We start from the raw sequence: 25271 nt of genomic DNA on the forward strand, positions 1-25271 counted from the left end.
CACGCACACACACACACACAATACACACACACAATACACACACACAGACACACACACACACACATTAGCTGCTTTAATAAATATGTAGTTGATGACCCCAGTGAGACAAATGGGCGCTGAGGGACTGTGGGAGCCTGAGTAAGCTCTGTTCATTGGGCCTTTTCTGTTCTCGGTCTCTAGGAAGAACAGAGGTCTCACCGTCACAACTCTCTCTCTATCTCTCTCCCATCTCTCCCATCTCTACAGCTCAGGGGGAAGGGGGAAGGGGGATCTTGCAGTCGCCAGGCCCTCTTGTGACAGACAGGCCGTTTTTGGAGACGTGCTTTTAAGTGCCCCCGCCCCCCCTAATCAATAAGATGTGCTCCTCTGGAATTCTGTCTTGGAATTAAGGAATGTCTCTGGTTGGGGGGGGTTGAGAAGACCCGCACATCGATCCTCAAACACCCCCAAGAGTGTTCATTCTCCCCTTCAACCACTTTTCAGACACTTTCCTGAGGAAGAAGTCAATGGAAAGGCTGGTTGGGTGTGGACTACGCTCTGTGGTCGGGAGAATGAGAGGGTGCCCCCCCCCCCCCCCACGTACTTCAGATTCCTGTATAGCGTAGGGAGGTGAACAACCCTCTCCCGCTGTCAGATCGAAGATTATCCCGTCTGGGTTCTTGTGTGACCGATGTGGTAAAACTTCAACACAGACAAGTATAATTCACTATTATGGTGCAGTTCTAAAGATTTGTAATATTTGTCTTCAGGTATAACATACTGATAACATACTACCAGTCAGAAGTTTGGACACATTACTCATCTCATATGTATATACTGTATCTTATACCGTCTACTGCATCTTGCCTATGCCGCTCGGACATCGCTCATCCATATATTTATATATATGTACATATTCTTATTCCATCCCTTTAGATTTGTGTGTATTAGGTAGCTATTGGAGAATTGTTAGATTACTTGTTAGATATTACTGCACTGTCGGGAACTAGAAGCACAAGCATTTCACTACACTCGCATTAACATCTGCTAACCATGTGTATGTGACCAATAACATTTGATTTGATTTGACCTACTCATTCAAGGGTTTTGAAGACATCAAAACTATGAAATAACACATATGGAATAATGTAGTAACAAAATAAGTGTTAAACAAATCCTTTGCCTTGATGACAGCTTTGCACAAACTTGGCATTCTCTCAACCAGCTTCACCTGGAATGCATTTCCAACAGTCTTGAAGGAGTTCCCACATATGCTGAGTACTTGTTGGCTGCTTTTCCTTCACTCTGCGGTCCAACTCATCCAAAACCATCTCAGTTGGGTTGAGGTTGGGTGATTGTGGAGGCCAGGTTATCTGATGCAGCACTCCATCACTCTCCTTCTTAGTCAAAATGCCCTTACACAGCCTGGAGGTGTTTTGGCTCATTGTCCTGTTGAAAAACAAGTAGTCTCACTAAGCACAAACCAGATGGGATGCTGTGGCAGCCATGCTTGTTAAGTGTGCCTTGAATTCTAAATAAATCACTAACAGTGTCACCAGCAAAGCATCATCACACCTCCTCCTCCATGCTTCACGGTGGGAACCACACATGCGGAGATCATCCGTTCACCTACTCTGTGTCTCACAAAGACACGGCGGTTGGAACCAAAATTCTCAAATTTGGACTCATCAGAACAATGGACACATTTCCACTGGTCTAATGTCCATTGCTCGTGTTTCTTGGCCCAAGCAAGTCTCTTCTTCTTATTGGTGTCCTTTAGTACTGTTTTTTTTGCCGTACTTCGACCATAAAGGCCTGATTCATGCAGTCTCCTCTGAACAGTTGATGTTGAGATATGTCCACATTTTTACGTGGTACTGTTACTTTAGATGGAGCTTGATTCCATGTAAGATACAGTCTCATTGTTAGTGTACTGATCCAGTTAGCGGAAGGGTTAGGACAGGTGTTCCATGAGTAGATGAGTCCAAACGTTTGACTGGTACTGTACACGTTAAGAATCATCTTAAAGTGGTCCTATATAAAGGACAGCTGTTTTCACTCACTCACTCACTCACACGTACACTCACTCACTCACTCACTCACTCACTCACTCACTCACACGTACACTCACTCACTCACTCACACGTACACTCCCCATAGCCTTGTTTTAGGACATCTCCAGGTAGCTTTGTTCCTGTCTAATGGAGGGAAACACACCTTGTTCCTGTCTAATGGAGGGAAACACACCTTGTTCCTGTCTAATGGAGGGAAACACACCTTGTTCCTGTCTAATGGAGGGAAACACACCTTGTTCCTGTCTAATTCAATAGAATTAGGAAATAGAATTCTAGAATGTACATGAACCTTCTTTATGATGAGATAAAGATCAGCCATTTTGGTCAGCCAGTGCTGTGATAAGATATTGTGTAAAATAATGAATTTGAGGAATTTATCTGCACTGTATGTTGGTTAGCTAGCTAGCCAGTTTTTGTTGAGGATGAATTCCCTACATGTTACAAATGAACTGCCAATATGCCAACATTCCATTCAAACAATGCAGTCAATCCACAGCCATCCAGACACTGGCTGATATCACTGGATGACAGGTTTGTAGCTGTAGGTTTTAGTCTAGTTGGAAATGCAACATGTACTGATATTGTATCATGTAAAAAAATGTAAATACATTTTGCAGCAGTCCTCTACTGGACAGACGCAGTGTGGAAAGCACCGTGTGTGTGTGTGTGTGTGTGCGTGTGCGTGCGTGCGTGCGCGTGCGTGCGTGCGTGTGTGTGTGTCCAGCTGGTCTGAGCCCTTCCCTCAGGAAGCCCCTTGTGAGTGATTTTCAGGAGACAGTCTGAAAGAACAATACTGTGAGAAATCGTGTGGGGGAGGCTGTGTCACTCTGCACTCAATGAGTTACTCTGTCTGTCTGTCTGTCTGTCTGTCTGTCTGTCTGTCTGTCTGTCTGTCTGTCTGTCTGTCTGTCTGTCTGTCTGTCTGTCTGTCTGTCTGTCTGTCTGTCTGTCTGTCTGTCTGTCTGTCTGTCTGTCTGTCTGTCTGTCTGTCTGTCTGTCTGTCACCAAATGAATGTATGATATGCCAGTGCCAGGCTTATAGGCTCTGATATAATGGAGTGGTAAGAGAAATGGCTAGTGATTGAGACTAACTGTGTGTGTGTGTGTGTGTGTGTGTGTGTGGCAATAGGTCACCTGGCTCTCTCTCCCACTCACCACTCCAGGAAACCCACCAGCACTGAACATCCCGTATTATAAAGTGTGAATCAACATTAGCGCTGCTTAGACACCAAGCTTTAGGGAGTATGCTGGTGAGAGAGTGACAGGGAGAGCAGGCACCCCAAAAATCTGAGGGGGCACAAAATACGTGAGGATGGCTAGGGGGGTGGTCCGGGGGGGTGGCTAGGGGGGTGGTCCGGGGGGGTGGCTAGGGGGGTGGCTAGCCCCACTGACTGTAAATTGGAGAATTTTGCATTTTTCAAACACCTGAAACAGCTTTTTCCTGCAATCTAGAGCCATAATCATTATGCTTAATTCTTTGTAAAATATATACAGTACCCGTCAAAAGTTTGGACACACCTACTCATTTCAGGGTTTTTCTTTATTTTTTACTATTTTCTACATTGTAGAATAATAGTGAAGATATCAAAACTATGAAATAACACATATGGAATCATGTAGTAACCAAAAAAGTGTTATACAAATCCAAATATATTTTATATTTGAGATTCTTCAAAGTAGCCACCCTTTGCTTTGATGACAGCTTTGCACACTCTTGGCATTCTCTTAACCAACTTCATCGGGGTAGTCACCTGGAATGCATTTCAATTAACAGGTGTTCCATCTTAAAAGTTAATTTGTGGAACTTCTTTCCTTCTTAATATGTTTGAGCCAATCAGTTGTGTTGTGACAAGGTAGTGGTGGTATGCAGAAGATAGCCCTATTTAGTAAAAGACCAAGTCCATATTATGGCAAGAACAACTCAAATAAGCAAAGAGAAATGACAGTCCATCATTACTTTAAGACATGAAGGTCAGTCAATCTGGAAAATGTAAAGAACTGAAAGTTTCTTCAAGTGCAGTCGCAAAAACCATCAAGCGCTATAATGAATCTGACCCACATGAGGACCGCCACAGGAAAGGAAGACCCAGAGTTACCTCTGCTGCAGAAGATAAGTGCATTAGAGTTACCAGCCTCAGAAATTGCAGCCAAAATAAATGCCTCACGGTCTGTTACTTGAACATCTCAACATCAACTGTTCAGAGGAGACTGTGTGAATCAGGTCTTCATGGTCGATTTGCTGCAAAGAAACCACTACTAAAGGACACCAATAATAAGAAGAGACTTGCTTGGGCCAAGAAACACGAGCAATGGACATTAGACTGGTGGAAATCTGTCCTTTAGTCTGATAAATCCAAATTTAAGATTTTGGTTCCAACCGCCATGTCTTTGTAAGATGCAGAGTAGGTGAATGGATGATCTCTGCATGTGTGGTTCCCATCGATCTCAGTGCAAGAGGCATCACTACAGTCCCTGGTTCGAATCCAGGCTGTATCATATCCGGCCGTGATTGGGAGTCCCATAGGGCGGCATACAATTGGCCAAGCTTCATCCAGGTTTGGCCGGGGTAGGCCATCATTGTAAATAATAATTTGCTTTTAGCTGACTTGCCTAGTTAAATAAAGGTTAAAAATCGTGAAGCACGGAGGAGGAGGTGTGATGGTGTAGGGGTGCTTTGCTCGTGACACTGTGATTTATTTAGAGTTCAAGGCACACTAAAACAGCATGGCTACCACAGCATTCTGCAGTGATACGCCATCCCATCTGATTTGCGCTTAGTGGGACTATCATTCGTTTTTCAACAGAACAATGACCCATCACACCTCAAGGCTGTGTAAGAGATATTTGACCAAGAAGGAGAGTGATGGAGTGCTGCATCAGATGACCTGGCCTCCATAATCACCCGACCTCAACCCAATTGAGATGGTTTGGGATGAGTTGGACCGCAGAGTAAAGGCATATGTGGAAACTCCTTCAAGACTGTTGGAAAAGCATTCCAGGTGAAGCTGGTTAAGAGAATTCCAAAAGTGTGCAAAGCTGTTAACAAGGCAAAGGGTGGCTACTTTGAAGAATCTAAAATCAAAAATATATTTAGATTTCATTAACACTTTTTTGGTTACTACATGATTCCATGTGTTATTTCATAGTTTTGATGTCTTCACTATTATTCTACAATGTAGAAAATAGTAAAAGTAAAGAAAAAACCGTAGAATAAGTGCATCCAAACTTTTAACTGGTACTGTATATATTATTTTCTTTAATAGGACAAATCTGAGGGGGCACGACGCCTCTGAGTGAGAGGGAGAAAAAGAGGGAGAAGACTGGTGGGATTACACACAATGGACTTCCCTCTGGCTCACAAAAAAAAAAAAAAAACACTAAACGTTTATACCTATGGCAAAGTGAACTGGTTTTGGCAAGCGGGAGCCGTGGGCGGCTCCTTTAAGGGCAGACAGTCCTGGAATGAGAGACCGTGGATCCTACAGTGCAGTGTGCTTCGAATGGATATGGAGGAAATGTAACGGCGCGGCCGCTAGCCTCTTATATCTGTCTAACCGCTCATCGAGAATACAGATATGAAGACAATTAATACATATTATTGGACTTGATTGGAGAACAACAACAACAACAACAAACAACAGAGCAAGGATTGGCTCCCAGACATCAGCGTAGCGCCATGCAGTGAGTCGGACATCGAGGTGAGTGCTGCTGCATTCATGTTTTCCATTTTGTGACTTCCCGACCTGTTTGGATGTTGCTGGAAGCAATTTAGCGCACATTCTAGCCTACCAGTTGCCTTTTATAATCGCCAACCTGTAACCTAGGCTACGTTCCACATATAATATGATTTCCTAGGCTATGAAAATGTTTGCGTCGTGTTTTTAGTGAGGACGGTAGCAATAAGATAGGCAGCTCGTCTCAGCCCTCACTGTGTTGGGTCCAGGTGCTGAAGGATAGCCGTATGTCCAATCGACTCGCCAACGCGCCTGGTGCTGAAACGCATCCATGTAAAAACAACATGATTTCAACACACGGGTATCCTAGGCTATAACAGACTCGAATGATTCCGTTCTTAGTACACCTCAACGATTGATACGCTTCCTCAAGACATTCGCTGCTCGGGATTGAGGGTCGCGGTAAAGGACTTTTCCCCTAATCCATTTTTGCGGATCGAGGGGTAGGTCTGTCCAGGGGTAGGTATGTCCAAGGGTAGGTCTGTCCAGGGCTAGGTCTGTCCAGGGGTAGGTCTGTCCAGGGGTAGGTCTGTCCAGGGCTAGGTCTGTCCAGGGGTAAGTCTGTCCAGGGGTAAGTCTGTCCAAGGGTAGGTCTGTCCAGGGGTAGGTCTGTCCAGGGGTAGGTCTGTCCAGGGGTAGGTCTGTCCAGGGGTAGGTCTGTCCAGGGCAGGGGTAGGTCTGTCCAGGGGTAGGTCTGTCCAGGGGTAGGTCTGTCCAGGGGTAGGTCTGTCCAGGGGTAAGTCTGTCCAGGGGTAAGTCTGTCCAGGGGTAGGTCTGTCCAGGGGTAGGTCTGTCCAGGGGTAGGTCTGTCCAGGGGTAGGTCTGTCCAGGGGTAGGTCTGTCCAGGGGTAGGTCTGTCCAGGGGTAGGTCTGTCCAGGGGTAAGTCTGTCCAGGGGTAGGTCTGTCCAGGGGTAGGTCTGTCCAGGGGTAGGTCTGTCCAGGGCTAAGTCTGTCCAGGGCTAGGTCTGTCCAGGGGTAGGTCTGTCCAGGGGTAAGTCTGTCCAGGGGTGGGTCTGTCCAGGGGTGGGTCTGTCCAGGGGTGGGTCTGTCCAGGGGTGGGTCTGTCCAGGGGTAGGTCTGTCCAGGGGTATGTCTGTCCAGGGGTAGGTCTGTCCAGGGGTAAAGGTCTCTGGTCACTGACCATAACAGATACCATTATAACATTCAGTCTCCAGCAGTTATTGACAATCCCCCGGGTCTGTCTGTGTCCTGGCCCTGCGAATAGACTCTCTGTTAACAGTCATTCATTGATTCGCGGATTTCGGGATCGGTTCTTTCACGCGTAGATTCGGCGCTCAGCCATTCAGCAGCGGGTTATTTCTCATTCATGAGTACCGCCACGGTGCGCACATGCTACCACAGCATATCGATTATTCCCATTAATTAAAAGGCCTAGACTAGTCATATCTTTTACAGTTCTTTCTTATTGGTAATGGTTTATATAGGCATACTGCTATATATATATATATGTATATATATATATATATATATATATATATATATATATATATATATATATATATAAATGTTTTTTGCTTCAATCGCGGCCTGTTTTATTCGATAGACTATGAAACAATAGGACAGTGAAGATCAAACAAGCATCATGCCACTTCATACATGTCAGTGTAGTGCAACAAGCTAGGCTAACCTAGTCCTATTCCAACTTTTACACGTGTTGGTTTTGTTACCAGTCTGTTAAAATGCTGCAGTATCCTGTTCGTTCACATCATTTATTCGTTGATTACAGCCGATGTATCCACCGTTCATCTTTATAGTTTCAACATGAAAAATTAAAAACTTCCACATCTTGCATTTCAGGGTGTGTTTTTTTTCTTTTTTTGTTGGTCATCTGTGAAATTAATTTAGTGGGTGAGAGGGACAGGAAGCAGAAACGGAGTCGCGGAATGCGCGTCTCCCACGCTCTATCCTTTATCACGGTTGGCCATGTGGAGACTCGCTGCATGAAGGCTCACCCTCAGCTCGCTCAATATTTACATTAGCTCTGTTTGTCTCCGTGCCCTTTCTCACCCCAGAGGACATGCTAATTAGTGTGTTTAACATGCACAGTGACGTGTGGGTTGTTATAAGTGGGTCGTTGTTGTTTGTTTTACATCACTGTAGGAGCCTGTAGTCTTAACAGTAGTCACATTCACAATCAGAAGAAAACAGTTAGATTCCTGACGGGAGTATTTTTTATAATACTGCACTCCTCAAAGACATCATTTCCATGTTTTTGTGTATTTACTCAGAGTACGTTATGCTTGTAGCATGATTCAGTGTTTGGTCATTGAGTAAGTGACTACTGTCATCATGTCAGCCCTGCTCTATCAGGAGTTAAAAGAGAGACTGTATCAGTGAGGAGGTGGGGTAGATCTGTTGCTAGGCTACATCCCACTTCTACCAGGAAAGAACATTCCTCTCTCAGACAGTTGGTTGAGAGTCAGGAAGCGGGCCGGCAGGGTTATCAGAGGTCAGGTCAAAGGTCATAGTGTGTGGTCTGTGATGATGAGGCCAGAGCAGGTGAAGGTTGTATAACTCTGGCCTCTGAACCCCTTTCTTACCTCTGGAGGTCTTATCTACTGGCTGGCTCTATGGGCTGTCATCCTTTCTGCTGCTCTCTCTCTCTGTCATCCTTTCTGCTGCTCTCTCTGTCATCCTTTCTGCTGCTCCCTCTCTCTCTCTGTCATCCTTTCTGCTGCTCTCTCTGTCATCCTTTCTGCTGCTCTCTCTCTCTCTCTGTCATCCTTTCTGCTGCTCCCTCTCTCTCTGTCATCCTTTCTGCTGCTCCCTCTCTCTCTGTCATCCTTTCCCATGCTCCCTCTCTCTCTGTCATCCTTTCTGATGCTCCCTCTCTCTCTGTCATCCTTTCTGCTGCTCCCTCTCTCTGTCATCCTTTCCCATGCTCCCTCTCTCTCTGTCATCCTTTCTGATGCTCCCTCTCTCTCTGTCATCCTTTCTGCTGCTCCCTCTCTCTCTGTCATCCTTTCTGATGCTCCCTCTCTCTCTGTCATCCTTTCTGCTGCTCCCTCTCTCTCTGTCATCCTTTCTGCTGCTCCCTCTCTCTCTGTCATCCTTTCTGCTGCTCCCTCTCTCTCTGTCATCCTTTCTGCTGCTCTCTATCTGTCATCCTTTCCGATGCTACCTCTCTCTCCCTCTCTGTCATCCTTTCTGATGCTCCCTCTCTCTCTGTCATCCTTTCTGCTGCTCCCTCTCTCTCTGTCATCCTTTCTGATTCTCCCTCTCTCTCTGTCATCCTTTCTGATGCTCCCTCTCTCTCTCTGTCATCCTTTCCGATGCTCCCTCTCTCTCTGTCATCCTTTCTGCTGCTCCCTCTCTCTGTCATCCTTTCTGATGCTCCCTCTCTCTCTCTGTCATCCTTTCCGATGCTCCCTCTCTCTCTGTCATCCTTTCTGCTGCTCCCTCTCTCTCTGTCATCCTTTCTGCTGCTCCCTCTCTCTCTGTCATCCTTTCTGATGCTCCCTCTCTGTCATCCTTTCTTCTGAATGTCTGATGAACCCTTTCTCTCTGTCATCCTTTCTGATGCTCCCTCTCTCTCTGTCATCCTTTCTGATGCTCCCTCTCTCTCTGTCATCCTTTCTGATGCTCCCTCTCTCTCTGTCATCCTTTCTGCTGCTCCCTCTCTCTCTGTCATCCTTTCTGCTGCTCCCTCTCTCTCTGTCATCCTTTCTGATGCTCCCTCTCTCTCTGTCATCCTTTCTGCTGCTCCCTCTCTCTCTGTCATCCTTTCTGATGCTCCCTCTCTCTCTGTCATCCTTTCTGCTGCTCCCTCTCTCTCTGTCATCCTTTCTGATGCTCCCTCTCTGTCATCCTTTCTTCTGAATGTCTGATGAACCCTTTCTCTCTGTCATCCTTTCTGATGCTCCCTCTCTCTCTGTCATCCTTTCTGCTGCTCCCTCTCTCTCTGTCATCCTTTCTGCTGCTCCCTCTCTCTCTGTCATCCTTTCTGATGCTCCCTCTCTCTCTGTCATCCTTTCTGCTGCTCCCTCTCTCTCTGTCATCCTTTCTGATGCTCCCTCTCTCTCTGTCATCCTTTCTTCTACTATGCATTTAGGCTGCCATTGGTTTCTCTGGCCTCTGGCTTCCTTTGGTGAGTCAGCCAGTCATCCAGTCTGTCAGTCAGTCAGTCAGTCCCAGTAGTCAGACTAGGCTACCCTCCACTCTCTGACGATCTGCTCTTGTAGATCCCGAAGGAACAAACCTTGTTGATTTTAGACACAGGGTAAGTGTACCAATTAAGTCCACTTCCATCTGTGGATTCAAATAAAAAGAAAACAAGAAAAATGTTCAGCTGTTTAATGTTTCAACCAATTCATCTGGTTGTTATATCCATAACAGTTTGTATTCTAAGCCAATCAGATGTTTTATTATTAAGTTATTGACAGTTATACAGTTATGTGTTAAGTTCCCACAAGTGGCCAATTTCAAAGCTGATCAACAACTCTTGGGGTTGAGGCGACCATCAGATAAATACATTTTCTGATATTTTTTTGTACCTTGTCAGATAAAGAATGACCACATATGTAAAGTTAAGAGATGAATGTAATGATATACAGTACCAGTCAAAAGTTTGGACACCTACTCATTCAAGGGTTTTTCTTATTTATTTTTTTACTATTTTCTGCATTTTAGAATAATAGTGAAGACATCAAAACTATGAAATAACACACATGGAATCATGTAGTAACCAAAAAAGTGTTAAAGAAATCAAAATATATTTTATATTTTATATTCTTCAAAGTAGCCACCCTTTGCCTTGATGACAGCTTTGCACACCCTTGGCATTCTCTCAACCAGCTTCACCTGGAATGCTTTTCCAACAGTCTTGCAGAATGTTGTGGTTGCCATGCTGGTTAAGTGTGCCTTGAATTCTAAATAAATCACAGACAGTGTCACCAGCAAAGCACCCCCACACCATCACACCTCCTCCTCCATGCTTCACGGTGGGAACCACACATGCGGAGATCATTCGTTTGCCTACTCTGCGTCTCACAAAGACTCGGTAGTTGGAACCAAAAATTTCAAATTTGCATTCATCAGACCAAATGACAGATTTCCACCGGTCTGAATTCCATTGCTCGTATTTCTTGTCCCAAGCAAGTCTCTTCTTATTATTGGTGTCCTTTAGTAGTGGTTTCTTTGAAGCAATTCGACCATGAAGGCTTGATTCACGTAGTCTCCTCTGAACAGTTGATGTTGTTACTTGAACTCTGCAATTTCTGAGGCTGGTAACTCTAATGAACTTATCCTTTGCAGCAGAGATAACTCTGGGTCTTCCTTTCCTGTGGTGGTCCTCATGAGAGCCAGTTTCATCATAGTGCTTGATGGTTTTTGCGACTGCACTTGAAGAAACTTTAAAAGTTCATGAAATGTTCCGTGTTGACTGACCTTCATGTCTTAAAGTAATGATGGACTGTCATTTCTCTTTGCTTATTTGAGCTGTTCTTGCCAGAATATGGACTTTGTCTTTTACCAAATAGGGCTATCTTCTGTAAACAATTCCTACCTTGTCACAACACAACTGATTGGCTCAAATGCATTAACCTCTATGGGCTAGGTGGGACGCTTGCGTCCCACCTACTCAACAGCCAGTTGAATCCTGTGGCGCGTTATTCAAATCCTTAGATATGCTATTACTTCAATTTTTCTAACATATGACTATTTTACACCATTTTAAAGATAAGACTCTCGTTAATCTAACCACACTGTCCGATTTCAAAAAGGCTTTACAACGAAAGCAAAACATTAGATTATGTCAGCAGAGTACCCAGCCAGAAATAATCAGACACCCATTTTTCAAGCTAGCATATAATGTCACATAAACCCAAACCACAGCTAAATGTAGCACTAACCTTTGATGATCTTCATCAGATGACAACCCTAGGACATTATGTTATACAATACATGCATGTTTTGTTCAATCAAGTTCATATTTATATCAAAAACCAGCTTTTTACATTAGCATGTGACTAGCATGTGACTAGCATTCCCACCGAACACTGCCGGTGAATTTACTAAATTACTCACGATAAACGTTCACAAAAAGCATAACAATTATTTTAAGAATTATAGATACAGAACTCCTCTATGCACTCGATATGTCCGATTTTAAAATAGCTTTTCGGTGAAAGCACATTTTGCAATATTCTCAGTAGATAGCCCGGCATCACAGGGCTAGCTATTTAGACACCCAGCAGGTTTAGCACTCATCAAAGTCAGATTTACTATAAGAAAAATGTTATTACCTTTGTTGTCTTCGTCAGAATGCACTCCCAGGACTTCTACTTCAATAACAAATGTTGGTTTGTTCCAAAATAATCCATCGTTATATCCAAACAGCAGCGTTTTGTTCGTGCGTTCTAGACACTATCCTAAAGGCTAAAGAAGGGTGACGAGCATGGCGCAATTCGTGACAAAAGAATTCTAAATATTCCATTACCGTACTTCGAAGCATGTCAACCGCTGTTTAAAATCAATTTTTATGCCATTTTTCTCATAAAAAAAGAGATAATATTCCGACCGGGAATCTGCGTTTAGATAAACAGACAAAGGAAAAGAAAGCATTCGGTCAACGCGGGCACGCGCCTAAGCCCATAGTACTCTGAGTGGCCACTTGCCAAAAGCGATAAAGTGTTTCAGCCAGAGCCTGCCTCGATATCGTTCAACTTTTTCCCGGGCTCTGAGACCCTATGGAAGACGTAGGAAGTGTCACGTTATTGCACAGATCCTGTGTCTTCAATAAAAAGAGCCAAGATGAAACACTACTTCTCAGACAGGCCACTTCCTGCTTGAAATCTTCTCAGGTTTTGGCCTGCCATAGGAGTTATGTTATACTCACAGACACCATTCAAACAGTTTTAGAAACTTTAGGGTGTTTTCTATCCAAAGCCAATAATTATATGCATATTCTAGTTACTGGGCAGGAGTAGTAACCAGATTAAATCGGGTATGTTTTTTATCCAGCCGTGTCAAAACTTAGATTTTGGTGGGTTTAATACGCACACTTACCCTATTACGTGTACCCTAATATGTACACTTACCCTAAAACGTACACTTACCCTAAAACGTACACTTACCCTTATACGTACACTTACCCTAAAACGTACACTTACCCTAATATGTACACTTACCCTAAAACGTACACTTACCCTAATATGTACACTTACCCTAATATGTACACTTACCCTAAAACGTACACTTACCCTAATATGTACACTTACCCTAAAACGTACACTTACCCTTATACGTACACTTACCCTAAAACGTACACTTACCCTAATATGTACACTTACCCTAAAACGTACACTTACCCTAATACACAGAGGAAACCAATGACTTTTGGATCTATTTCTGTGTGGTTACATTCTACTCTTGTAGGCCTGTGTGTGTGAACTGTGATGTGTCGATGTCTGTTTGTGTAATTTCCTGCTCATCCCAGCAGTCATTTCCTGTGTGTGTGTGTGTGTTTGTGTGTGTGTGTGTGTGTGTGTGTGTGTGTGTGTGTGTGTGTGTGTGCAGCTAAAATAGTGCTGCTGTATTAATCAACATGATGTAGTGAACAGAACATCTCCTTAGAGGGACTGGATCATATCAGATCACACTGATCACACATCTCCTGGTCAATGTGTTTCGCAGGTTGGAGTTTCCTCTCTGCTTCCTGCTCCTAGTCTCTTTCCTGTCCATATCTCCTGGGTCAGTTACTATTACCATACTAAAACCACCTGATGAACACACACACACACACACACACACACACACACACACACACACACACACACACACACACACACACACAGCTACCATTGCTAAACTTAAACCACCTGACAGAGATATCAGCCATATCCTTCTGGGAGGTGGAGAGAGGGAGAGAAGAGAGAGAGAGGGAGAGAGAGAGTGAGGGAGGTGTGGGGGGCAGAGAGAGAGAGAGGGGTGGGGAGAGAGAGAGAGAGGTGTGGGGGCAGAGAGAGAGGGGTGGGGGGGAGAGAGAGAGAGAGGGGTGGGGAGAGAGAGAGAGAGGGTGGGAGAGAGAGAGGGAGGGGTGGGGAGAGAGAGAGAGAGGTGTGGGGGCAGAGAGAGAGAGAGGGTGTGGGGGCAGAGAGAGAGGGAGGGAGGGGTGGGGGGAGAGGGAGGGGGGGGAGAGAGAGAGAGAGAGGGAGGGGTGGGGAGAGAGAGGAGGTGTGGGGGCAGAGAGAGGGAGGGAGGGGTGGGGAGAGAGAGAGAGAGAGGGAGGGGGTGGGGGCAGAGAGAGAGAGAAAGGGAGGTGTGGGAGCAGAGAGAGAGGGAGGTGTGGGGGCAGAGAGAGAGGGAGGGGTGGGGAGAGAGAGGGGAGGGGTGGGGGCAGAGAGAGAGAGGGTGGATAGGGAGGGGTGGGGGGTATAGAGAGAGGGAGGTGTGGGGGGCAGAGAGAGACAGAGTGGATAGTGAGGGGTGGGGGTATAAGAGAGAGAGAGAGAGAGAGAATGGTGAATGAATGATCCCTTTAAGGTGCTGTAAATGGTGACTGAATGATCCCTTTAAATTGCTGAAAATGGTGACTGAATGATCCCTTTAAGGTGCTGTAAATGGTGACTGAATGATCCCTTTAAAGTGCTGTAAATGGTGACTGAATGATCCCTTTAAGGTGCTGTAAATGGTGACTGAATGATCCCTTTAAGGTGCTGTAAATGGTGACTGAATGATCCCTTTAAAGTGCTGTAAATGGTGACTGAATGATCCCTTTAAGGTGCTGTAAATGGTGACTGAATGATCCCTTTAAGGTGCTGTAAATGGTGACTGAATGATCCCTTTAAGGTGCTGTAAATGGTGACTGAATGATCCCTTTAAAGTGCTGTAAATGGTGACTGAATGATCCCTTTAAGGTGCTGTAAATGGTGACTGAATGATCCCTTTAAGGTGCTGTAAATGGTGACTGAATGATCCCTTTAAAGTGCTGTAAATGGTGACTGAATGATCCCTTTAAGGTGCTGTAAATGGTGACTGAATGATCCCTTTAAGGTGCTGTAAATGGTGACTGAATGATCCCTTTAAAGTGCTGTAAATGGTGACTGAATGATCCCTTTAAGGTGCTGTAAATGGTGACTGAAGGATCCCTTTAAGGTGCTGTAAATGGTGACTGAATGATCCCTTTAAGGTGCTGTAAATGGTGACTGAATGATCCCTTTAAGGTGCTGTAAATGGTGACTGAATGATCCCTTTAAAGTGCTGTAAATGGTGACTGAATGATCCCTTTAAGGTGCTGTAAATGGTGACTGAATGATCCCTTTAAGGTGCTGTAAATGGTGACTGAATGATCCCTTTAAAGTGCTGTAAATGGTGACTGAATGATCCCTTTAAGGTGCTGTAAATGGTGACTGAATGATCCCTTTAAGGTGCTGTAAATGGTGACTGAATGATCCCTTTAAGGTGCTGTAAATGGTGACTGAATGATCCCTTTAAGGTGCTGTAAATGGTGACTGAATGATCCCTTTAAGGTGCTGTAAATGGTGACTGAATGATCCCTTTAAAGTGCTGTAAATGGTGACTGAATGATCCCTTTAAGGTGCTGTAAATGGTGACTGAATGTTCACCAAGGTCCTGGAGTGGGCCTGTTTTCCCCTCTGTGTCCCCAGTGGCCTCTCCACCTACATATGTACACATGTATATACACACACACACACACACACACACACACACACACACACACACACACACACACACACACACACACACACACACACACACACACACATTGTTTTAGCAGCTGGACCATGGAGCAAAAACATGACCCCTTCTTCTCTCTTCTCTTCTCTTTCCATAGGCTCACAACCCCTCTCTCGTTCTCTCTCTCATCTCATACATATAACCCCTCTCTCTTTCTGTCTCATCTCACCACCCCTCTTTTTCTCTCTCTCTCATCTCATAACCTCTCTCTCTTTCTGTCTCATCTTACTACTCCTCTCTCTCTCTCTCTCTCTCTCTCTCTCTCATCTCATAACCCCTCTCTCTTTCTGTCTCATCTTACTACTCCTCTCTCTCATCTCATAACCCCTCTCTCTTTGTCTCATCTCACCACCCCTCTCTTTCATCTCACCACCTCTCTCTTTCTGTCTCGTCATCTCACCACCCCTCTCTTTCTGTCTCATCTCACCACCCCTCTCTTTCTCTCTCTCCTCATCTCACCACCCCTCTCTCTTTCTCTCTCCTCATCTCATAACTAAGCGCAAACCAGATGGGATGGTGTATCGCTGCAAAATGCTGTGGTAGCCATGCTGGTTAAGTGTGCCTTGAATTCTAAATAAATTAATGACAGTCATTCCAGGTGACTGCGTCATGAAGCTGGTTGAGAGAATGCCAAGAGTGTGCAAAGCTGCATCAAGGCAAAGGGTGGCTACTTTGATAAACCTCAAATATAAAATACATGTTGATTTGTTTAACACTTTTTTGGTTACTACATGATTCCATATGTGTTATTTCATAGTTTTGATGTCTTCACTATTATTCTACAATATAGAAAAGAGTAAAAAATAAAGAAAAACCCTGAAATGAGTAGGTGTGTTTAAACTTTTGACTGGTACTGTGTACACAGTGTATTGTAGTATCTGGAGACCCTCCGTGTTCAGTATTGTAGTATCTGGAGACCCTCCGTGTTCAGTATTGTAGTATCTGGAGACCCTCCGTGTTCAGTATTGTAGTATCTGGAGACCCTCCGTGTTCAGTATTGTATCAGCATCCACTGGACTCCAGACCTCAAACCCACTGCTTCCACTTCCTCTACAAGCTTCTCTGGCTTGAGTTTCATGCTGACGTGTGTGTGTGTGTGTGTGTGTGTGTGTGTGTGTGTGTGTGTGTGTGTGTGTGTGTGTGTGTGTGTGTGTGTGTGTGTGTGTACAGTCTATCCTGTATCTTTTAGAAAGGCACATATCCTCTTCTTAACGGAAGGACATGATCTTGAGAAATGCTCCTCATCATGTGTGTTATGTTTTTTGCTGAACGTGTGGAAAACTGGACCACCCGGATATTTTTAAATAGCTGAACTGATATCGGACTGCCTCCCAGCCACTGCACACGCACACAGCACGAGGGAGGACTGATGTTTTAATATATTGTTAATGAACATGGCCTTATTTCTATTATAGCATATTGGATGACTGTCATTCATATTCCGTTCACCCGGCTCAATGTAACGTCGATAGGTTTAGGCTACTACATGATGCTAGAATGTTCCCCTATAGCCATCATGAGGTTGCTACAACCTAGCCTGTGAATGAAAGATTACAACTTGGAGTAATCAAGGTGACAGACAGTGACACATTCAATACCGCCCTGCATCTATCTGATCTAGGGTGGAATCATTAGTCCAACAGTTGCAAACGGGACTTTCAGTTGGACATATTCAGGTAGGTTTATCCCCGTTTCGTTCCATTTGCTTCCTTTTAAGAAATGTTTTTCAACAGAATCGGTGGAATGAAGACACCCCCTGATCACTTGCACACAGAGTTCACTTTCATAGCAGCCACATACAAACAGCATGATCATTTTGCTCGTTGTAGAATTCCTTCTCGCATTTACGCGCTCTCCTCCTCTCACCTTTTCCGTTCGCTTGTGGACTTCAGTGCCAGGAAACCTCTCAACAAGCTAACAGAGAAGCTATCAACAAGCTAACAGGGAACCTACAACAAGCTAACAGGGAACCTACAACAAGCTAACAGGGAACCTACAACAAGCTAACAGGGAACCTACAACAAGCTAACAGGGAACCTATCAACAAGCTAACAGGGAACCTACAACAAGCTAACAGGGAACCTCTCAAGCTAACAGGGAACCTACAACAAGCTAACAGGGAACCTACAACAAGCTAACAGGGAACCTATCAACAAGCTAACAGGGAACCTATCAACAAGCTAACAGGGAACCTATCAACAAGCTAACAGGGAACCTACAACAAGCTAACAGGGAACCTACAACAAGCTAACAGGGAACCTACAACAAGCTAACAGGGAACCTACAACAAGCTAACAGGGAACCTATCAACAAGCTAACAGGGAACCTATCAACAAGCTAACAGGGAACCTATCAACAAGCTAACAGGGAACCTATCAACAAGCTAACAGGGAACCTATCAACAAGCTAACAGGGAACCTATAACAAGCTAACAGGGAACCTATAACAAGCTAACAGGGAACCTATAACAAGCTAACAGGGAACCTATCAACAAGCTAACAGGGAACCTATCAACAAGCTAACAGGGAACCTATCAACAAGCTAACAGGGAACCTATCAACAAGCTAACAGGGAACCTATAACAAGCTAACAGGGAACCTATAACAAGCTAACAGGGAACCTATAACAAGCTAACAGGGAACCTATCAACAAGCTAACAGGGAACCTATCAACAAGCTAACAGGGAACCTATCAACAAGCTAACAGGGAACCTACAACAAGCTAACAGGGAACCTACAACAAGCTAACAAGGAACCTATCAACAAGCTAACAGGGAACCTCTCAACAAGCTAACAGGGAACCTCTCAACAAGCTAACAGGGAACCTCTCAACAAGCTAACAGGGAACCTCTCAACAAGCTAACAGGGAACCTCTCAACAAGCTAACAGGGAACCTCTCAACAAGCTAACAGGGAACCTCTCAACAAGCTAACAGGGAACCTATCAACAAGCTAACAGGGAACCTACAACAAGCTAACAGGGAACCTCTCAACAAGCTAACAGGGAACCTCTCAACAAGCTAACAGGGAACCTACAACAAGCTAACAGGGAACCTATCAACAAGCTAACAGGGACCTATCAACAAGCTAACAGGGAACCTATCAACAAGCTAACAGGGAACCTATAACAAGCTAACAGGGAACCTACAACAAGCTAACAGGGAACCTATCAACAAGCTAACAGGGAACCTACAACAAGCTAACAGGGAACCTCTCAACAAGCTAACAGGGAACCTCTCAACAAGCTAACAGGGAACCTATCAACAAGCTAACAGGGAACCTCTCAACAAGCTAACAGGGAACCTCTCAACAAGCTAACAGGGAACCTCTCAACAAGCTAACAAGGAACCTATCAACAAGCTAACAGGGAACCTCTCAACAAGCTAACAGGGAACCTACAACAAGCTAACAGGGAACCTACAACAAGCTAACAGGGAACCTATCAACAAGCTAACAGGGAACCTATTAGCTTGACTAACCTGTACCCCTGCACATTGACTCTGTACCGGTACCCCCTGTATATAGTCTCATTATTGTTATTTTATTGTGTTACTTTTTTATTTACTTTTCTTAACTCTACGTATTTTCTTAAAACTGCATTGTTGATTAAGGGCTTGTAAGTAAGCATTTCATGGTTAGGTCTACATCTGTTGTATTTGGCGCATGTGATAAATACAATTTGGTCGCTGAGCCAGTGAGAGGTTGCCAAGCCTATTGTGAGTATTTTTTTGTTATACAGTGCATTTGGAAAGTATTCATATTTATTTTACTATTTCTTTACTTTTTCTACATTTTGTTACGTTACAGCCTTATTCTAAAATGTATTCAATTAAATATTTTCCTTGTCAATCTACCCCATAATAACAAAGCAAAAATAGGTTTTTAGAAATGTTTGCAAATGTATTAAAATAAAAAAACAGAAATACCTTATTTACATAAGTATTCAGACCCTTTGTTATGAGACTCAAAATTGAGCTCAGGTGCATCCTGTTTCCATTGATCATCCTGGATGTTTCTACAACTTGATTGGAGTCCACCTGTGGTAAATTCAATTGAGTGGACATGATTTGGAAAGGCACACACCTGTCTTTCTAAGGTCCCACAATTGACAGTGCATGTCAGAGTAAAAACCAAGCCATGAGGTCAATGGAATTGTTCATAGAGCTCCGGGACAGGACTGTGTCGAGGCACAGATCTGGGGAAGGGTAACAAAACATTTCTGCAGCATTGCAGGTCCCCAAGAACACAGTGGCCTCCATCATTCTTAAATGGAAGAAGTTTGGAACCACCAAGACTCTTCCTAGAGCTGGCTGCCCGGCCAAACTGAGCAATCAGGGGAGAAGGGCCTTCCCAAAAGGCACCTAAAGACTCTCAGACCATGAGAAAAAAGATTCTCTGGTCTGATGAAACCAAGATTGAACTCTTTGGCCTGAATGTCAAGCGTCACATCTGGAAGAAACCTGGCAACATCCCTACGGTGAATCATGGTGGTGGCAGCATCCTGCTGTGAGGATGTTTTTCAGCAGCAGGGACTGGGAGACTAGTCAGGATCGAGGGAAAGATGAACGAAGCGAAGTACAGAGAGATCCTTGATGAAAACCTGCTCCAGAGTGCTCAGGACCTCAGACTGGAGCGAAGGTTCACCTTCCAACAGGACAATGACCCTAAGCACACAGCCAAGACAACGCAAGAGTGGCTTTGGAACAAGTGTCCTTGAATGTCCTTAAGTGGCCCAGCCAGAGCCCGGACTTGAACCCGATCAAACATCTCTGGAGAGACCTGAAAATAGCTGTGCAGCAATGCTCCCCATCCAACCTGACAGAGCTTGAGAGGATCTGCAGGGAACACTGGGAGAAACTCCCCAAATAAAAAACAAAACAATTTCCTACATTTTAGAATAAGGCTGTAACGTAGTCAAGGGGTCTGAATACTTTCTGAATGCACTGCATCAGGACATGATGTTCTAGTCTCATAGTCTATTAACTATAGACTTCTGGGTTATTATGTGTGAGTCTATGTGAGTCACATGTTCAATGCAAGAGTCCTGGATTTACGTAAGCCTACAAGACTAGTTGGTCAGTAAAGTGAAATCACATGTTGGATGGTTGAGGGTGTGTGATTGATTACAGTAGGGGTATAGGGTAGGCTAAGCTTTTATGATCATTTAATGATAATGTATTTACAGTAGGGGTATAGGGTAGGCTTTTATGATAATGGAATGATGATAATGTCTTTACAGTAGGGGTATAGGGTAGGCTTTTATGATAATGGAATGATGATCATGCATTTAGAGTAGGGGTATAGGGTAGGCTTTTATGATAATGGAATGATGATAATGTCTTTACAGTAGGGGTATAGGGTAGGCTTTTATGATAATGGAATGATGATCATGTATTTACAGTAGGGGTATAGGGTAGGCTTTTATGATCATGCAATGATGATAATGCCTTTAGAGTAGGGGTATAGGGTAGGCTTGTATGATAATTTAATGATGATTTGAGGGTCCACATTCTGGCCCACCTATATTTTTTGCTGGACCTACGCTGCTGGCTAGATTATATAATGAATTACATAGTGGTTACGTAGGGAGTTACATTGCAATGTATTTATGAAACTGGTTTAATGCTGAACATTGAGTCAGGATGAAATGTTTTGTTGAATTGAAACAGACACTAGTGATTTAGAGAACATTAGTTAACTCTATGTATTAACTATTGATCAGGTCACTGGATGGGAGGTCTCTCTCATTCAGCTGTGTGTGTATGCGTCTTTATGCGCCTGTGTTTGTGTGTGTATATGTGTGTGCGTGTGTGTGCGTGGGCGAGAGTCTCATTCACTAAAACCTCTTAGTCAGACGTAACCTTGCCTGCTGTGGCTGATACTTCAATAAGAGTATTTATGTCCTGGCTGCTGGTTAAAGATACTTTAATCTTTGATGGGAAGACTGTAGACATTAACACAGTGTTTATTATTCAACCTATGCTGTTCAACTGTGCTACCAACCACGGAGGGAATGTTCTTCAACTTCTCCAGAGATTACTGCCCTTCAGAGGGATTTCACTTAACATGAATCTGTCTGATCCTCTCCCATCTCCCTCCTCTCTTCCTACCTCCCCCTCTCTCTCCTCCTCTCATCTCCCTCCTCTCCTCATACCTCCCCCTCTCTCTCCTCCTCTCATCTCCCTCCTCTCCTCCTACCTCCCCCTCTCTCTCATCTCCCTCCTCTCCTCCTACCTCCCCCTCTCTCTCTTCCTCTCCTCCTACCTCTCCCTCTCTCTCCTCCTCTCATCTCCCTCCTCTCCTCCTCTCCTCCCCCTCTCTCTCCTCCTCTCATCTCCCTCCTCTCCTCCTACCTCCCCCTCTCTCTCTCCTCCTCCCATCTCCGTCTTCTCCTCCTACCTCCCCCTCTCTCTCCTCCTCTCATCTCCCTCCTCCCCTCCTACCTCCCACGCTCTCTCCTCCTCCCATCTTCCTCCTCTCCTCCTACCCCCCTCTCCTCCTACCCCCCTCTCTCATCTCCCTCCCTCCTCTCCTCCTACCTCCCCCTCTCTCTCCTCCTCTCATCTCCCTTCTCTCCTCCTACCCCCCTCCTCCTTCTCTCCACATCCTCTGACATTCCTCTAGATGTGGTTTTATCTCGGGCGGCATCACAAACATGTTTTTACATCTTGAAATAAGGTGATAGATGGATGCTCCCTTCAACAGCTGTATGTACTTGGCTGAGAGAGAGAGAGAGATATGAGGAGAGGAGGGATAGAGAGAGGAGGGGAGAGGAGGAGAGGTAGAGAGAGGAGTAGAGAGGAGTAGAGAGAGGACTAGAGAGGAGGAGGGGTAGAGGGGAGGTGTAGAGAGGAGGAGGAGAGGAGATGAGTAGAGAGGAGGGGAGGAGTAGAGAGAGAGGAGCAGGGGAGTAGAAAGAGGAGAGGAGAGGAGGAGTAGAGGAGTAGAAAGAGGAGAGTAGAGGAGTAGAAAGAGGAGAGGAGATGAGTAGAGAGGAGGGGAGAGGAGGAGTAGAGAGAGAGGAGCAGAGGAGTAGAAAGAGGAGAGGAGAGGAGGAGTAGAGGAGTAGAAAGAGGAGAGGAGAGGAGGAGTAGAGGAGTAGAAAGAGGAGAGGAGGAGTAGAGAGAGGAGTAGAGAGGAGGAGGGGTAGAGAGGGGAGGTGTAGAGAGGAGGAGGAGAGGAGATGAGTAGAGAGGAGGGGAGGAGTAGAGAGAGAGGAGCAGAGGAGTAGAAAGAGGAGAGGAGAGGAGGAGTAGAGGAGTAGAAAGAGGAGAGGAGGAGTAGAGAGAGAAGGAGAAGCAGACAAAGAGATCAGAGGGATTTCACTCAACATGAATCTGTCTTCTGATTTTCATTTTGTGATCCTCTCTTCCTAACTCCCCCTCTCTCTCCTCCTCTCATCTCCCTCCTCCCCTCCTACCCCCCTCTCTCTCCTCCTCTCATCTCCCTCCTCTCCTCCTACCTCCCCCTCTCTCTCCTCCTCTCATCTCCCTCCTCTCCTCCTACCCCTCCTCCTCTCTCTCCACATCCTCTGACATTCCTCTAGATGTGGTTTTATCTCGGGCGGCATCACAAACATGTTTTTACATCTTGAAATAAGGTGATAGATGGATGCTCCCTCCAACAGCTGTATGTACTTGGAGTTTGTCTCCTTATCCTTCCCTGGGCTCAGTCTAGGTCCTTCATGAGATCTGATTTAATCCAGCTCAATTGGATCTCTACCACAGGGCTTCAGTGAGGAGGGAGGAGAGGAGAGGAAGAGTAGAGAGAGGAGAGGAGAGATCAGGGCATTGAGGAGGGTCGAGAGAGAGAGAGAAAGAGGGTAGAGAGAGAGCGAGAGAAAGAGGGTAGAGAGAGAGAGAGGGAAAGAGAAAGAGGGTAGAGAGAGAGAGAGGGAAAGAGGGTAGAGAGAGAAAGAGGGTAGAGAGAGAGAGAGAAAGAGGGTAGAGAGAGAGAGAGGGTAGAGAGAGAGAGAGGGTAGAGAGAGAGAGAGAGAGAGAGGGTAGAGAGAGAGAATGAGGGTAGAGAGAGAGAGACGGAAAGAGGGTAGAGAGAGAGAGAGAGGGTAGAGAGAGAGAGAAAGAGGGTAGAGAGAGAGAGAGAGAGAGAGGGTAGAGAGAGTGAGAAATAGGGTAAAGAGGGAAAGAGGGTAGAGAGAGAGAAAGAGGGTAGAGAGAAAGAGGGTAGAGAGAGAAAGAGGGTAGAGAGAGAGAGAGAGAGAGGGTAGAGAGAGAGAGAGAAAGAGGGTAGAGAGAGAGAGAGAAAGAGGGTAGAGAGAGAGAGAGAAAGAGGGTAGAGAGAGAGAGAGAAAGAGGGTAGAGAGAGAGAGAGAGAGAGAGAGGGTAGAGAGAGAGAGAGAAAGAGGGTAGAGAGAGAGAGAGAAAGAGGGTAGAGAGAGAGAGAGAGAGGGTAGAGAGAGAGAGAGGGTAGAGAGAGAGAGAGAGGGTAGAGAGAGAGAGAGAGAGGGTAGAGAGAGAGAGGGTAGAGAGAGAGAGAGAGAGAGGGTAGAGAGAGAGAGAGAAAGAGGGTAGAGAGAGAGGGTAGAGAGAGAGAGAGAAAGAGGGTAGAGAGAGAGAGAGAGGGTAGAGAGAGAGAGAGAGAGGGTAGAGAGAGAGAGAGAGGGTAGAGAGAGAGAGAGGGTAGAGAGAGAGAGGGTAGAGAGAGGCTTGGGCACTAAACCTGTGTGACAAGATTCTGTTTTTGAAAAGGACAAACAGACAGTGCAGGTGATGATGGAGTGACAGTGCAGGTGATGATGGAGTGACAGTGCAGGTGATGATGGAGTGGGACTGTTGTGTGTGTACAGCTCCTCTCTTCATCTGGATTGTAAGTGTAACTTTGTGTGGGTTGAGAAATCAGGACTGCTCCAATCCAACACAAATTACAAGCAGCACTTAATAACAAAATGACCCCAAAACCAGTGGGTCAAAATCTCCACCTGCAGTCTGCAGAGAGCCCCCTCAGTAAAGACCTCCACCTGCAGTCTGCAGAGAGCCCCCTCAGTAAAGACCTCTACCTGCAGTCTGCAGAGAGCCCCCTCAGTAAAGAGCAGAGTACTGGACAGCTTTGGGACATCAAATGTACTTTGGTGGTCAAGATGTGTTGGTATCTGTACTGATGGCACAAGATCCATGACAGAGAGACATAGTGGAGTGGTAACGCGTGTGCAAGCAGTTGCTCCCGACGCCACTTGGGTCCACTGCAGCATCCACCGAGAGGCTCTTGCTGCCAAGGGAATGCCTGACAGCTTGAAAGACGTTTTGGACACTACAGTCGTGGCCAAAAGTTTTGAGAATGACACAAATATTAATTTTCACAAAGTCTGCTGCCTCAGTTTGTATGATGGCAATTTGCATATACTCCAGAATGTTATGAAGAGTGATCAGATGAATTGCAATTAATTGTAAAGTCCCTCTTTGCAATGCAAATGAACTGAATCCCAAAAAACATTTCCACTGCATTTCAGCCCTGCCACAAAAGGACCAGCTGACATCATGTCAGTGATTCTCTCGTTAACACAGGTGTGAGTGTTGACGAGGACAAGGCTGGAGATCACTCTGTCATGCTGATTGAGTTCGAAAAACAGACTGGAAGCTTCAAAAGGAGGGTGGTGCTTGGAATCATTGTTCTTCTACTGTCAGCCATGGTTACCTGCAAGGAAACACGTGCCGTCATCATTGCTTTGCACAGAAAGGGCTTCACAGGCAAGGATATTGCTGCCAGTAAGATTTCACCTAAATCAACCATTTATTGGATCATCAAGAACT

The 25271-nt window shown here is 45.1% G+C and overlaps 1 protein-coding gene across 1 annotated transcript in view; it reads left to right on the forward strand.

Moving 5' to 3' along the window:
- The first annotated feature begins 2384 nt into the window (after window positions 1-2384).
- LOC106613312 (SH2B adapter protein 2) overlaps window positions 2385-25271 on the forward strand; it is a 55224-nt gene continuing 32337 nt past the window's right edge. The window contains exons 1-2 of the mRNA XM_045724857.1: window positions 2385-2585; window positions 5318-5752. The gene's annotated coding sequence lies outside the window, so the exon portion shown is untranslated. The remainder of the gene's footprint in view (window positions 2586-5317; window positions 5753-25271) is intronic.

The sequence above is a fragment of the Salmo salar genome, chromosome ssa09 (assembly GCF_905237065.1).
Source record: "Salmo salar chromosome ssa09, Ssal_v3.1, whole genome shotgun sequence".
Lineage (NCBI taxonomy): Eukaryota > Metazoa > Chordata > Actinopteri > Salmoniformes > Salmonidae > Salmo > Salmo salar.